This window comes from Glossina fuscipes, unplaced genomic scaffold (assembly GCF_014805625.2).
Source record: "Glossina fuscipes isolate IAEA_lab_2018 unplaced genomic scaffold, Yale_Gfus_2 113, whole genome shotgun sequence".
Classification (NCBI taxonomy): domain Eukaryota; kingdom Metazoa; phylum Arthropoda; class Insecta; order Diptera; family Glossinidae; genus Glossina; species Glossina fuscipes.
The window spans coordinates 312,469-327,997 of record NW_023998456.1 but is presented as its reverse complement, the minus strand read 5'-3'; the positions used below and the strand labels follow the sequence as shown (position 1 = coordinate 327,997).

At 34.2% G+C, this 15,529-nt stretch overlaps 1 protein-coding gene across 6 annotated transcripts in view; it reads left to right on the top strand.

The window, feature by feature from the left end:
* The first annotated feature begins 358 nt into the window (after nt 1-358).
* LOC119639736 (probable WRKY transcription factor protein 1) overlaps nt 359-15,529 on the top strand; it is a 158,061-nt gene continuing 142,890 nt past the window's right edge. For 3 of the 6 annotated variants that reach the window (XM_038037364.1, XM_038037363.1, XM_038037358.1), the window contains exon 1: nt 359-1,114. The gene's annotated coding sequence lies outside the window, so the exon portion shown is untranslated. The remainder of the gene's footprint in view (nt 1,115-15,529) is intronic. The other 3 variants (XM_038037359.1, XM_038037360.1, XM_038037361.1) reach the window with 3 other exon arrangements.

Here is a 15,529-nt window from a genome sequence, read left to right as displayed (position 1 = left end):
GTTTATCCACACACTTAAATGCAAGTATTTCAATTTTTATATCGGTTCCAACCATACCACAATTCCATATCTAACCATTCTTTTCGATTTGTTTAGTTAATCGTTTACTCTGAGAAATTGAATTTTATTCTCAGCAAAATTTAAAAAGTCACTCAGGGGTTTTCATAAGAAATGTACATGTAGGAAAGTAAATTTACTCGGAGAATTTCAATTTTATTCTCCGAATGAGAATAGACGACGAGAGGCGAGCAAAAGGGAAAAAGAGCAAAATAAAAAGAAAATAAAAATTTAAGTCGGAATCGGAATGTGAAACACAAGCACCACTAGTTGGCTGCAAAATATTGTTACGTTACAATTATTGCAGCAATAATTGAATATACAAGTCTCGTTGATGTCGGCTCGGGAACGCGTGTCTTTGCTTCTTCTAGTTGCTGGTTATAATTTTTGTTGTTATTTTAAGTTTTGCTAAAAAATAAACCATAAGAAAAAAATAAAAAATAACAATTATTAAGTGTATGTTTTTTTCTTTCTTATACTGATATATATGTGTATGCAAATGTGTAAATGAAAGTGCGCTAAATGGTTCTTTTAAACCATATAAAATAGCAAATTAATGCCCATTAATTAAAGAGAAAAAAAGAATTAATTTCAAAATAAATGTAGTCGTCTACATCCTTCTGCAAAACGTGACGTGATTTGATGACAGCTGCCGTCTGTCACCTGCTTCTTTGATTTGTTGCCGGTACATACTATTATTTATTTATTTATTTGTTATTTTTTTTTTTTAACGTTTTCAATATAATTTTCCTGTGCGGTTTATATCAATACTAACATGTTCGTTTTGCTTATGTGTCAAGCACTGTTATAATAGTAGTGTGTATGCAAGAGTTTGTAAAACAATCTCTTTACTCTTGTAAGTTAAATTGATCTGAATTTATTTCTAAGCAACCTACGTATTTTTGTTCTTGTTTTTTTTTTTTTTATTGTGAAATAATAATTACAAAAGGCAAAAAATAATTATAAACAATTTAATAGTAACGGAACTGAACGTAAAAGTTCATTTCATTTCGTGGGGATAACGACAACTGATGGATTTGTACTCACAATTCTGAACGTAAGTTTAATAATATGTGAATGAAAATACTGCAGCCTTCGTCTAAAAGCAAATACTGATACATGATTCACAATAACTCTTAAATAACTCGCTAATGATAAAAGAATCCTTTTCCAAAGTCATTTAGACAAACTTCTATAACGTAAAGGAATCTTTGAGTTATGTTCATAAAGTTCCGATATGCATACAAATGCTATATATATATGTGTTAAACAAAATTTGGATTTTTGGTGAAAACTTGCCCTGATGTTTTTTTTTGAAATTCTTTTCGAAAGCGAGCAGAAAAGCATTTAAAGCCTAACTTCACTCACTAGAAATCCCCGTAACCAGCCGTAACCGATTGTTAAGTATTACGCCTTGAGAACCTTTGGTTGATGTAAGATAACTGACTTGTTATTGAAGAAACTGCCTAAAGTGATTTTCGGTTAACTAAGTCTAAATTAACTCTAGATGAAAAAACCTTATCTGAGCGAGATTGCAAATCGCCTTTTAAATTAATCTTTGCTACAATTGTGGTAGTGTCAGAGTAACGACTCCGCACATTTTAAAGTTCTGCAGCGTGATTTACAACATTCAAATCTACCCAAGATTAGAATGCAGTTCGCATGTATGCGGACTCGAACTTTCAAATCTTGTCTGGATAATCTCGATCGCGTCCAGTGCAGTACTGGAAAGAGGTGCGTTTGTCTAACATTCTTAAGCATTGACGTAACATGAATTGTATTATGTATAAGTATCTTCCAGGTAAATATTTCAAGCAAAGAAAAGAGGTTTGTCCGCGATTCAAGACCACTTAGCTTTCGCAATATCCCCTCTGTTTGTTGCATAACGTAGCTCCCGTTCTTTAATTCCCCGTTCTTGGAGCAACATACCTCTTGTTCCAAAACAAAGTGGCCGACCGAATATATATACATACATCTCTAGATAGACTAGATCGAGACTAAAACAAAATCCTAGTTCCTGAATATGGTCCGAAACGGTTTGTTAAGCTGAACCGAGACTTTCCGGCCAAAAGAAAGATTTTGCTCTAACATAATGTTAGCACTCGAAATCACCTAAATGAAATTTTTCTGCCAAACCTTCACCAAACACTTTCAATAAATTTCTACATACTTTCGTAACATTTCTTCTTTTACGAGTACGCATAAGATGACATTATAGTTTAGCGACAAAAAGTAGAGCCAAATATTGCGTCAATAGAATATGCCCATCAGCATTGCCGAAAATCCGACCGAATTAGTCGCCGTTCGAGAAACAGCAACAAACAGTCACTCCTCGGAGTTGGAAAAAGTCACTCGATTGTTACTTCGTATGCTAGAGTTTTTCGGAAACTCAGATGCGATAGTTTTGGTTACATAACCAGATAGGTGAAAACGTGCCGTCACACTTTTAATAACTTTGTTTTTAAAATTCATGACATTTTTCATGTCTTTCAGGCAAATTGTATATGGAAAGATGAGCAATGGCGTGAAATTTAAAACGACATCCTTGCTTGAGTTGCTCTATAAAGGTTAAATAAAAAATGCGCAAAACAGCAAATGTATAAAGCATTAACATTGTATACAATCTATTCATTTATTCGATATCCAACCAATGCAAAATATTGAAAATTGCGTAGAAATTAAATTCTTTAAAGGTTAAACGACTTTCACGCGATGCATATGTTAACCGAACACAAAGTTTCGCAGAGCAGAGCAGATTCTAGACTTTGTAAGTGGACTCTACTTTGCATTGTTCGAGTTTCTGTTACTCAGCAGATTTTGCTCAATTGGCTCTTAATTCGCTCCCGAATTTGGAGAAATATTGCGCCAATGCCAGTGGTTAAGCTAATGCGAGTTTAAAAGACATTTGAAAAATCGCTTTAAATTAAAACAAAAAAATCTTAAAGAAAAGAACATGTTACGAAACGAATATGTTGTATACATTTCCAGATATTTCTTAAATATTTCTTCTTCGTTGCTATTTTCTATTTTTATCTTTTCGCATGTCTAAGCAGCGAGATTATACAAAACTAATTATTTTCGTATCAATATCTTCTACTACTGTATCTGTTATGTGGCTAACCCGCACATTGCTCCAAAAGATCTAATGCGCTATATAAATTTCGCTCAGCCAACATTTCAGTTCGCAAATTCTCGAAGAAGGTTTTCCTGTATTTTTTTTTTTAGGTTTTCATTTGGAAATGTCGACACACTTTTGTTTAGGCCATGGCAAGATACATCTTAGAGCCGCCAAAAAAAAACACTTTTATGAAATTGGTTTTAATAGATTTATTGTCCCATTCTTTGCATATAAAAATGTTAGGATTACAATTTAGGTTTACTTTATTTAAAAAAAAAAAAAATTTCCAATCAAATCTGGTTATTGCAATAAATTAACCTTAACGATAGATAAATCAAATCGAAAATATTCAATTAAAATTCCAAGCCGTTATAGTTATGTATGTAAAACAATGGTTTGAAATATATTTTTTTAAATAAATTTGCATAACACAATTGGGCTAATGTTGACGGTCGTGAAAATGATGAACGGAGCGATTGAGTAGTGGTTTCTTGTTCACTTTGTTTACTTTAATATTTATATTGGGTCGAATAATTTAAGATAAGCATCAAGTTCCAAGATTTCAAGAACTATGAGTTCAAAAAGGACAAGAAACAAAACGAACAGGACGTCTTCAAGCTATGGATGAAAAGTGATAACATCTAATGAGGCATACAACATAAAAACAGTAAATAAATATTGAACATTTTATGCTGTACCGTGTCACTTGAATGAAATCCTCTGTCTACATTATAACTTTCACTTACCAAGAATTTCTAATAAAATATATCTGAATCGGTTGGACGAAGAATTTTATAAATCTTTTAGGATTACGAAGATTTGTGATCAGATCTTCGTTGCATTAATAGCACGATCGCTCTCTTTCTAAATATTGATAATCAGGACATTGGATGGAGCATAAAATCGAGTGACAGGGATGACAAAGATCTTTCGTTGCAAATGCACTAAAAGGAGATTTAAAAAGATTGAACTAAGGCGGAAGTGTTTAACAACAAAGGAATCCGTTTGCTAAAAAGTCACTTGCATTGAACATATTTACGTTAAGCGCTTAGCTTAAATTAAAACACGGCTCGTCCCTAAATAACCTCCGCACACCCCAATTATCATATTAGAACTTTTTTATGCTGATTCGAATCAGTTTCAATAGCGTTCATCCTTACGCCAAAACATGTTTGTGTATCTAATTTCATGGAAGGATCTAAAAAATTTCTGCCTGTAAGCGGAACACAAAAAAAAAACGGGACAGACAGACAAACTTGAAATCACTTTCTAAATCGATCGGTATAATAAAAGGTGGGCCTATCCCAAGTCCTTCTGGACGTTGCATAGATCCGCAGAAATTTAATACATCTTTGTTCTACAAATGAGAGACAATGTAGTGAGGGGACAGTGGTTGTGGATTAAGCACACGACTCTTAGAGTCTGACGAACACATAAACCAACGGTTAACTATTACTCGGCGCTAAACTTCTTAACACTCGGGTGCTATTGCAGTTCTTCGAAGTCAGCATCCAGACATCTAGTTTTTAGTTGGGTTTAGTCGGGTTTCATGGAAAAGACATGGCGTTGGTAAATGAGACGCTTCATTTGGACATAGATCGTCTTTATTATACATCACATAAAAGTACTGCCTAATAATAACTAAAAATGGTTTAAAAATAAATAAAAATAAAGCTACGATGTAATTGATAGCGGCTCAGCTAAATTCATAGCGCGTAAAACTTGAACTAGACATTGTTTGCACACGTACCGGCTTTAGCTAATAATTCAGTTACTAAACTAAGGCGCTAAACGATCAAGTTTTGTATAACGTCGAATAGAAGAGGCTACGCCACACGCCATAAGGGTCAGCAATGCTCTTACATTACCGTTAAATTGGCTTCATACAGACGCCATCCATGTAGCCTTTGATAAATTATCGAAGCGTTTATGTTCTACCCTTCGAGGCGTTACCTTTTCATGTTGTTTTTCCATATACTTAAGATCTTAAGGTTTATTAAAAAGTCGACCAGCATACATGGAAATATTGAAAAGAAAGCTGCAGTCAGTGTTCGTGTCCCTAAGAAATGCTAAGAAATGTCAATAACAACAACCTCTACCTATTTACAGCTTCCCTTCGAGCTTTATTAAAAGTTTTACACTAAAAAATTACAGAAAAAACTTGCACTGTTAATAAACGTATATGTATATATATTTCGATCAAGGTTAAGAGGCAAATATTTATTTCTTTGCTAATCAAAAATATTCATTCAAGTGAGAGAAGTGGCTGGAACAGCGAAACAACTGTGAATGAAATAATTCACTACTCGCGATAACAAGCGATAATAAAGATATGGACCGGTAACCTATTTCTCTTTCAAATCTTCACAGCTGAAGTGGGTAGTGTTCATTCATCATTCAGCCTAAGGAAAACGAGTCATTCTTAGAAAGATCGAAGTTGGCCACCTATGCTTCGTATCGCAGAATAATAGCAAAGAGATCGTTATAAATAAGTCTGCAATTCTTCAGTTATACGCATAAACATACATTTTTTTATGGTAATTGTAATAGAAAAAAAAAAAAAAGAAACTTATAACTTATTGAAATATATAGAAATATGCAAATGCATAAAAAGTCGCACGTATAAATAGATAATTGAGTATATTCAACGAACCAGATAGCCATTCCGACAATCTAGCAGACCTTTTCTATCCAATTCACTGTTTTGTTATTTTGTTATTAGCATAGTTGATGTTGATTTGAATAACAAATGTACAATCAATTCAATCCAATTGTGTGTGCATGAGTATGATATGAGCAGCTTTATACATATATATATATATATATATTATGATGACGATACATCTATGGATCTAAATGCCTAAATGCTTTATATGTGCGTACGTATATTATATAAAGTATTTATATATATATATATATATATATGTTTACAAAGTCTCGGGTGAGAGATTTTTTCTTCTTCCATCATTTTCATTTGCCTCTTTTAATAACACTTTGAAGCGACAAACTATAGTAAACTGACTTTATGACACTTGCATACATCGATTTCTATCTCTGTATTTATGTCTATGGCTATCTCTTTCTACAAATTTACTGTATTATACCACATGTAATTACTATGCATACGAATCTCATCTTTAAACAAAATCTGTTGGGGTTCTCATCTCTGTCTACTGTCTATATAGTTTATTAGCACCAGTTATATAAAGTTATGCTATGTTTATGCATACGTGTGTGTATTTTGCATTTATTCATATCTTTATGTTTCGTTTCATTTGTTATTTGTTAGAAGATTCGAAGTTCGAACGTGAGGTTCTTGCTGTCATATTTGCTACCATATAGCTTAGCTACTGTTGCTCTTATATTGATGTCGGCGCTGTTGTTGTTGGTGTTATAGTTTATATATAAATACACAAAAAAAAAAAAAAAAAAAAAAAAAAAGAATGAAACGTTTATTGGCTTATTATACAATAATAATAAGAAGATAAACAAAGAACAATATTAACATTGCACGTTGTACTGAAGCCTGCTTTGTTTATTTTCTTCACTCTGCTTGCGATTGAATGAATTAATTGCGCCGCTTGTAGCAAATAGATATTGGATAAATTCTATATACATTTCGTAAATCAGCATAAAATTCTCGATCAATTATGCTGTCTCCCGCTCATTTCGTCATTCTTTCGAAATTTTAAATATATATATATCTATATATTTATAATGCTCTGATAAATCATTTTTTTTGTTAGTAGAGTAAGTGGTCGTAGATACTGACAATTTAAGTGACAATTCGGCCACTTTTCTCGCACTTTGCTTGCAAACCAATGTGAACGTCTAAGCATATTAATCACACATCGCAGACAGCTACAATTAACAAAGAAGAATACACGTGTCATTATTTCCCTTAGCGAAAGAGAGAGCGGGCGGACGAAGCTTAACAAACTAACCAGGTTTGGCATGATGTTATGCCCTACCCTTCGTTTCCTTTGGGCTACATTTTATCTGGAATTGACAGCACCTTTTATAGCCTTTTTTACAAAACGGTTCGAATTGATTTGTAGCATTAATGGCAACATTTAGGATACAATAAATTCGGTTTCTTCAAACAATCACTGCTTTTTCATAATCCTATGAGGGAATCAGAAGTTTTTGCAACCACTTGTAATATCGAGAAATATGGGTGAGAGCAAGAAAGGGCATCGTTAGGAAGAGGCGTTGAACGTCCGTCTTCAGCAACGCTTATCGGTTTGCTGCGTAACCTAAGGGAAGTTTATTGCCTTGCACTTAATTCTAAGAGTTTAGCTTTTTAAATAACACAAATAACTTGAAAGCGCTTAGCCAATAACGTAACAATGGAACTTAACCCTTTCCACTCCTATATATGGCTGGATGTGGTAGTTTTTACACTAAATCCTATGTCGACTTAGGTTAGGTTCGGCATTACGTTATTTAAAGTTATAAAATGATTTTTTCTCTCCTTCTATTGTACGTGGTGTACTCGACAATGTTACCTAAAATGACTTTTTACGATTTTACGCCTTTGTCCTAATATTTGTAAGCACTTTCGGCGACCACTTTATAAATGTTTGGAAAATTGTGATAATCACATGGTTCACGTCTCGGATTACATTAGTTTTCGGTTGCACATCACCTCACCCCTTAATTTGTTCTGAAAATATTTAACCAGAAGTGTCTCGTAACATCCTTGACTATCGCCACAGACCAAGTCTCCTATACATTGGGTGTCTACGTATATAACGTTTTTAGCGAGAGAATCTTTACTTACCTTAAACAGGCAAACAACAGGCATTCATTTATTGGGTTCAGCTAAAATCAATTGTAGCTTTGTGCTTCAGTCCGTCCTCCCTTTGCTTTAAAATTTTTAGCTTTAATCGGCTTTATATCAAATCATTGCTCCGCATGAGGAGCCAAGTAGATAACAATTGCGACGACTACCAAGTCAGTGCTTGCGGGTTCGAATGTGAAGCGCGATAGAGTTACTTTGGTATAAAACTTACAGTGAGTGCTTAATGATAACACTTGCCATTTGGATGCACACACTCGCCGGGATTTTATTCCCTATCTTTTTCTGCTTCTTCACTTCATTCTCTGAGTTATTTTTCATATTTAAAAAAAAAATTTATGAGATATAAAAAAAACATTTTTTGGGAGCTATAGTTCTTCAAGGTTTGCCTGCCTTGACTTAAATCTTAAAATTTTCATATTTTTTAGATCAATTTCTTGAATTGAAATTAAACTAAGATTAGATGCCGACGAAGTTAGTAGTGATAAATTAAAATTTGTAAAAACGAAAAGTAAAAACGATAGCGCTTTACTCCAAGCATTATGGAGGGGCATATAAAAACTTGAACGAAAATCTCAAGGCGCAAGGGAGTGTTTTGACCCTGATTTGTAGAAATTGAAAATAAAACTTGAAAATTGAATTAATTGAGAATTTTAAAATGATCGAAAAAATCAAAAAAACAAAAAAAAAAAAAGAAAACAGAATACTAAAGGTGACAATTAATGCCATACATTAAGCGATTACTGCAAAAGCAAAACAAAAAAACAAAAAATTGGTATTAAATCTATTTACAAACACCAGAATTGTTTAGCTCTTATTACTAATGTTGTTGTTTCTGTTGTTGTTGTTTTATTTTAATTTACATGTTTGTACACTTAAGTATGAAGCAATACAAATGTTTTTTTTTTTTTTTTACGCTTGTCTTATATATTTAAGCAACGTACACACAACACCGGATACCATAACGCCAACACAGGCCGAAAAAATATCGTATGCAAGCAGTGTGTGTACGCTCTTTCGAAAAAGGTAAATAACAAAATTTTAAAAAAATATACAACAACCATATATAAGTTAATTCTTTTGCGTACGTGTTTCTTCAAAGTTTGGTGGTCAAGTGCAAGGGGGAAAAATGTTTGGGGCTTTAGAATCGTTTCAAATAGAAACCACAGTTCATTTATTTAATAAACATTTTTCTCATCTTTTAAAGAGACTCAATTTAGTTCTGTTTATTGCTTTTGGTTTATTCTGAGGTGAAAGGAAAAAGCCGGCTGACCTTTGGTGCTTAAAGAAAGTTTAACAACAATTTCGTTAAGGTTTTTCTTAATGTTATCCGTTTTTATACACAAGGATAAATTCTCTTTGTCAGAAGATTTGCAACAGCAAGAAGGTAGCTTTAGAGATCACATAAAGTATATATATTATCTTGGTCAGCGTGAAATTCTAAATCGATTTAAGCATGTCCGGCTGTCCGTCAATCTGTAATAAATATTGTACTCGGCGCAAAAGTGAAGCTATCAGTATCAAATTTGGTCAAAATATTGGAAGTTCTTGCACGCAGGTTGATATTGGAAAAGACATACATTGGTCATCCTGAATGCAACTCTGTTTCTCAAAGCAAAGATTTGCGCATTTTATAAATTATGAAAAACAGAAGCCCGGAATTTCCTATATTCACTTTGTGGATAACGCTATTGTTTACATATGAAAATGAAAAGAAATTGGCCCCACCCTCAAAAAGTTATGTGGTCAAGTTTGTAATTTTTTTCCTTTTAGATAGACAAGATAGAACGTGAAAAATTATTCTGTACATTGCTCATCATAATAAATATGACGAGCTTATAAACTACAAGTTCCACTTTTATTCTATAAACATAGAAAAGATCAGTCACTCCTACATAGTATGGCGAGCTTATAAACTACAAGTTCCACTTTTATTCTATAAACATAGAAAAGATCAGTCACTCCTACATAGTATTGCAGAGTATGAAAATTTATTTAATCTTTTTAAACATTTTTTAACATAACGATGACGGGGATAAAAGATTCGATCACAGACGAATATAATTTTCTAACTTTTTATATATGCTTTTTTTTCTTTGAACAGCAGCTACAACTGAACAGATCTCGTTATTGACAATTATTCTGAGTTTAATTAAAATTACAAGTTAGTTGAATTCGCTTCAATGCAACCGAGAAATTTGGAAGAACCATTATTTACCATTGGCAGTCAATTTTATTGACTATGAACCGTTAGCGCGGTCTTGCCTTTGGGTTGGGATCTAAAGAATTAGCGTCGTTAAAAAGGTCCCACTATTTATCGTTAGCATTCACTCTATTGGCTACGAACCGTTAGCACTGTCTTGCCTGTGGGCTGGGAACCAACACAACAGCATTCTTAAAAACTTAATTCGTGTGTAATTGATATCTTTGTAGCTAATCTCTTTTCTTATTGCCTTGTCTTTCATAGTCAAGAAATTGATTTGAACTGGTTTTTTTTTCGTTATTCTGGCATTGTGTTCGATCTTCGGCCATATAAGAATAATGCAGTATTTCTAATCTTGCATCAAACATAAATCAGAAACAAAACAATGCTTTGTGACTTGTGACGAGTCTGTGATCTTGCTTAGACTGTGATCTTGGTTCTTTGCTTTCATGTTTAAGTATCGCAGTGCAGTATCGCAGTCGATGCAAAAATAAAGCGGGACTTTGTCTGTTCTGCTTTGCGTCAGTAGAAGGACAACACGATCTGACTCCTCAAAATACTATGCAGTACACGACTTGAAGTTGTATATAGCAAAGCACTTCACTCATTAACACAATAGAGTATTGTTGGGTGGGTCTAAAAGGTTGAGAGTATGATTGGGTTTAGCAGTCTACTGTGGTCGAATTAGAGCCCTCTGGGTATATTGTTATATTTGAATACAATTTGTTTAGAAATAACCTTTAGAAACTGCAAAATGAAATAAGAAAAAAAAGAAACGATTTTTAAAGAAGTTTTTAGTTTAACGAATTAAAATATGAAAGATATTCGCTTTCTCTTGTAGAATAAAATCTTGCCACCTCAAGGCGTTTATATTTCGTTAAATTTTTTTTATTTTTTGAATTTGACCAATCACTCAGCAGATGTCCACTATTCGTGAAACACGGTGACGATCGGAACTCAGCGAGAAAAGAGAAAGTGATAGCGAGTTGGTGGCCGCAGCCTAATGAGCGTGTGTCCATTCGATGTATTTTACCGCTTTATGGACTACTATTGCTCACCATAATTGCGCCCTAAGCAAAATCTCTCACGCTTGAGATGTGAACCCGCGAACACTGATTTGGCAGCCGCGATTCTTACCTGCTAAACGACTCATGCGCACGCTCTTTCAAAAATTTATTTCACGCCACTGTATTTTTAAAATAATTTTGTTTTTGTACAGTTCATTTTTTACACTTTTGTGGTCTAGCCTAGCCTCAATTCGATTTAACTATTCAACTTGAAGCTTTTTGCTCTCCAAGCTACTTTGCTTGCTCACTCACAGCAAAGGGATTCTTAAAAAATATATATAGTATGCGACTTTATGGCGAACGGTATTATGAATAACTACCAAATACACGGTAGTGTTCCATGTATCGACTGGCAGGTTCCAGACGAAAGCAAGTCAAAATAAAAATAAAAGCTTATAAAAAAAGGAAGTGTTTGCCCGGGAACATATTAAATTTTTCAAATTTAGTTTATTAACCGAAACCAATTGTCGGGAGACGACTCTGTACGAAAGAGCAAACGAAGTCCGCGTAGGAACATTTTTCAAATTAGACAAAGGGAAGTCTGTATATATATATGCGAATGTACTTTTCTTAGAAATCAGAAGAAAGCAGCAGCGAGAGGTTAAACAAATATTGAGAATCAATACGAAAATCCTTCGAGGAAGTTATTATTATTAGTATTAATTTAGCCAGAGAATAAATTCTAAGGCTAAAGTCTTAAGGCATCTAAGGCTTTCGGCTTTATGAAAAACTCTACCGCACTTGATATTTGAACCCACCACCACTGAGTTGCTAGTCGCCATTCAGGTGGATTCGAGAAAGTTAAAGAGACCATCGATATTTAATTTAAAATACTAAGTTAAATGAAAGTTAAATTTTCGGTAGCGATCATCAATCTCTAGTCCAAGTTTTGAAGCTATGAAAAGGGAACAATAGGCGAAACGGAGTAAGCCAACGTAATTAAATTTTGCTGAGGATTCTATGCTGCTTGAAGTGTATTTATTCGGAATGATGTACCGGCCAATATTTATAGCATTTGCCGATCTACGATACCGTGCGCCACTATAGCACTCCGTGCTCTTATCAGGTTTTCATAGCAATATTTTTAATCTTTACAATTTCAATGACAACAAATGTATCCCCACATCCCTTGATGGTGGATGGTAGAGCAAAGTAATTGTGTACTAAATACATTTCGTATCTCTTATTCAAATTGGAGCACTTTGTAAAGGCAATAAATTGTGAACATTTACAAAACGCAACATTTAGATTAGAACGCATACATAAGTAAATATTTACCGGCTAGAGATAAAAACAAGTAAGAAAGTTATTATCGGCGGGGGCCGAATCGCGTATACCCATCACTAAGCTTTTCGCATTCCACTCTCCAAGTTGTTTTATTTGCTACCCATATCACTAATATTATTAAAAAAAAATTAGCCCACCAAGTCGCAGGGTCTATTATACTCATATTAGAATTAACCCATCTTTAGGCAGATAATTTATCTTCATTTGACGAATATACAAAAAAGAAATTTCAAACATTCTGCCTTGTTTGCGTTATGACAAATAAGCATAAAGCCTCCAAAAGGTGAAATGAGTGAAAATTTAATCAATTGTAAGTTTGTATGGGCACGACCGAGTTTTCCATTTTTGCACCTAAAGAGTGGAGTGCTTCGCAAAGTAAATGTGGAAAATTTCAACCATCTGTTTTTTATAATTTCCGAGTAACGAGCAAAACTCCAAAAATTTTTGTTTAAGAAGAACGAAGTTGCGTTCAACTTTGGCTCCACTGCGCGCTTCCACTCCGATCGATTTGGCCCATTTTCAAGGCCAACCTGCGTGCAGAGACTTCCAATATTTCTATTAAATTTGATGTCGATATCTTCATTTTTGCGACCAGGAGGGTGCCAACAGCAAACACCACACAGACAGACAGACGGACAGACATGACTAAATCAATTCAGAATTTCACGCTGATCAAAAATATGTATACTCTGTTAGGTTTCTGAAGCTGCCTTGCTGCGGGTGTTGCACAGAACATAACGGAAGAAAGCAAAGTGAATATACTCCCATCTTATAAAAATCTTGGAAAATTATATTTGGCTATGAGGAAATTTGTTTCCACGTAAAGAAAAAACGAAAAAATTAAAGTGCCTGTATCACATAGTATCAGAGGGGAAGTGGGTAATTTTTCCCATTTTTATACGTATCAGCGGATCTACTTCGTAGTATCTGCTGAAGTTTGTGAATGATGAGCAAAAAATCCAATTTTCTTGCTTAAGAAGACGGAGATGTTCTCAGTTTGCGTTATCCTATTGGTTTGTCCTCTAACTGATTTGGATCACTTTCGATGCCCATCTGCCTGTGAGGATTTCCAATAGATTTATCGATTTGGAAGCAAATATCTTAATTTTCGTGGCTGGAACAATGTTTACATAGGAAGTACGGAGGGACAAACAGGTTTAGATAGATTCAAAGTTTTGGTATTGAGTAAGAATGCGGATTGTTTAAAGGGTCTCTGAAGTTATGTGTTTGGTGTTGCAAACGTTTTAACAAATTGTGTATATCCCGCACACACACACACACACACACACACACTTCCCTATTGAATATGAAAAACTTTAGACATACACCCTTATCGCAGGTACGCATGCATAAGCGTATACACACGCACATTTATTTAACTACTTTGTGTTATCGTTCAGCTCGTCAGTTATCGTCTGTTCTGTGAATACATAAACATGTAAATCACCTTCAAAAACCTTAAAAAATTTAGATAATTTTCCCATAAAAGAGTTTATTACGATATAAAATTCATACGCTTAACTTAATAGTCAGTTTTATTCACATGTGTCTCGATATGTAAATGAAATTTCCACGGATTGCTGTGTATTTAGCTGGCGTGAGTTATATTCGTTATGTACGCACACATATATATATATATATATGGATATGCGTTTTTCTTAAAATAGTCATAAACACATTCGCATATTTGTATATGGGAGAGTGTGTATTAAAACTCCCGAAGCCTTTTATTATTTATATTATTATTAATATTGTTCCGTACTATTGTTAATGTTACGCTTTAATGCACGCCAATGTGTGAATATGCACGATGACTCATACATACATATAGAACTCTCTCTCTCTCTCTCCCTATTTAGGGGTCAGTCGAGTTCATATAATAAATAAATTTATATATCTATATATCTACATGTCTATTACAGTTGTTTTCCTTACTTCCCGACAAGTCAATAAAATAAATTTTACTTTCATTTACTTTAACAAACATAACAGCGTTTTAAAAAAAATCAAATAAAGAAATTAATTAATTGAATTCAACTTACGTACGTACGTATGTGCATAACATTTCTGTTTACTTTTTAGTTAATTATGATCAGCAATTTATCGACACAATTTACGTGACGTAGTGATATCAGTGAACCTTTTCGAGTTAATCGTCGTCATTTTTAGAGTCAATTTTAGAATTATGTTTGAAAAATATTTACTTTGCATAGCCCAACTAGCTTGGCAATGCTAACAACAACAGATGAACGGATAGTCAGATATGAGTGAATCAAGTGAGGCACTTACTCATGTTGTTAGGATGTTGTTACCCCACTTGTGGTAAAAGGGTTTATTATTTAGTTTGTGCGGATGTATACAACGCTCAAAAGGAGTTAAGATAGATTCACTTTTATTCCTCCAGAACGAGAAACTACTTTCTGAGTCAATCTAATCTTGTCTGTGTGTCTGTACATCGATGTGCTCCAGCTCAACGTTGTACAGATGAACGCTGTTGACAGCAGGTCGGATCGGACAACTTTGCCGACCGCTTCCCATATGACGCCTTATTTTGAAAAGCCGTTAAACGAATGACTGCGTTAAGCGAAATGGTATAGGGTACTTAATGATGAGCCATACAGCACCACAAATAAGTGCAAATTCTTTCTTAAGCGTAATCTCTGATTATTGGTAGTCCTCGATATATTGGCGGATATGTGGAAATCGTTTAAAAGATAGGCGAAAATGCATTTTGCCATCAATGGTTTGTCTTTTTAACTATTCCGTCAGTGGACATTCTCTATTCACGTAACGCGGTGACTGTCACAAAGAAGTGAGAAAAGAAAGAAATAGGGAGACGGTGGGTCCAGCCTAGTGGATATTTATTATGCCTTTACCGACTGAGCACACCCTAGAGCTACGATCAAAGTGGACTCTGTCGCGCTCAGATTTGAATCCGCGAACACTGCCTTGGTAATCACGGTTCTCACTTACTTGGCTACTCATGCGAATAGTGT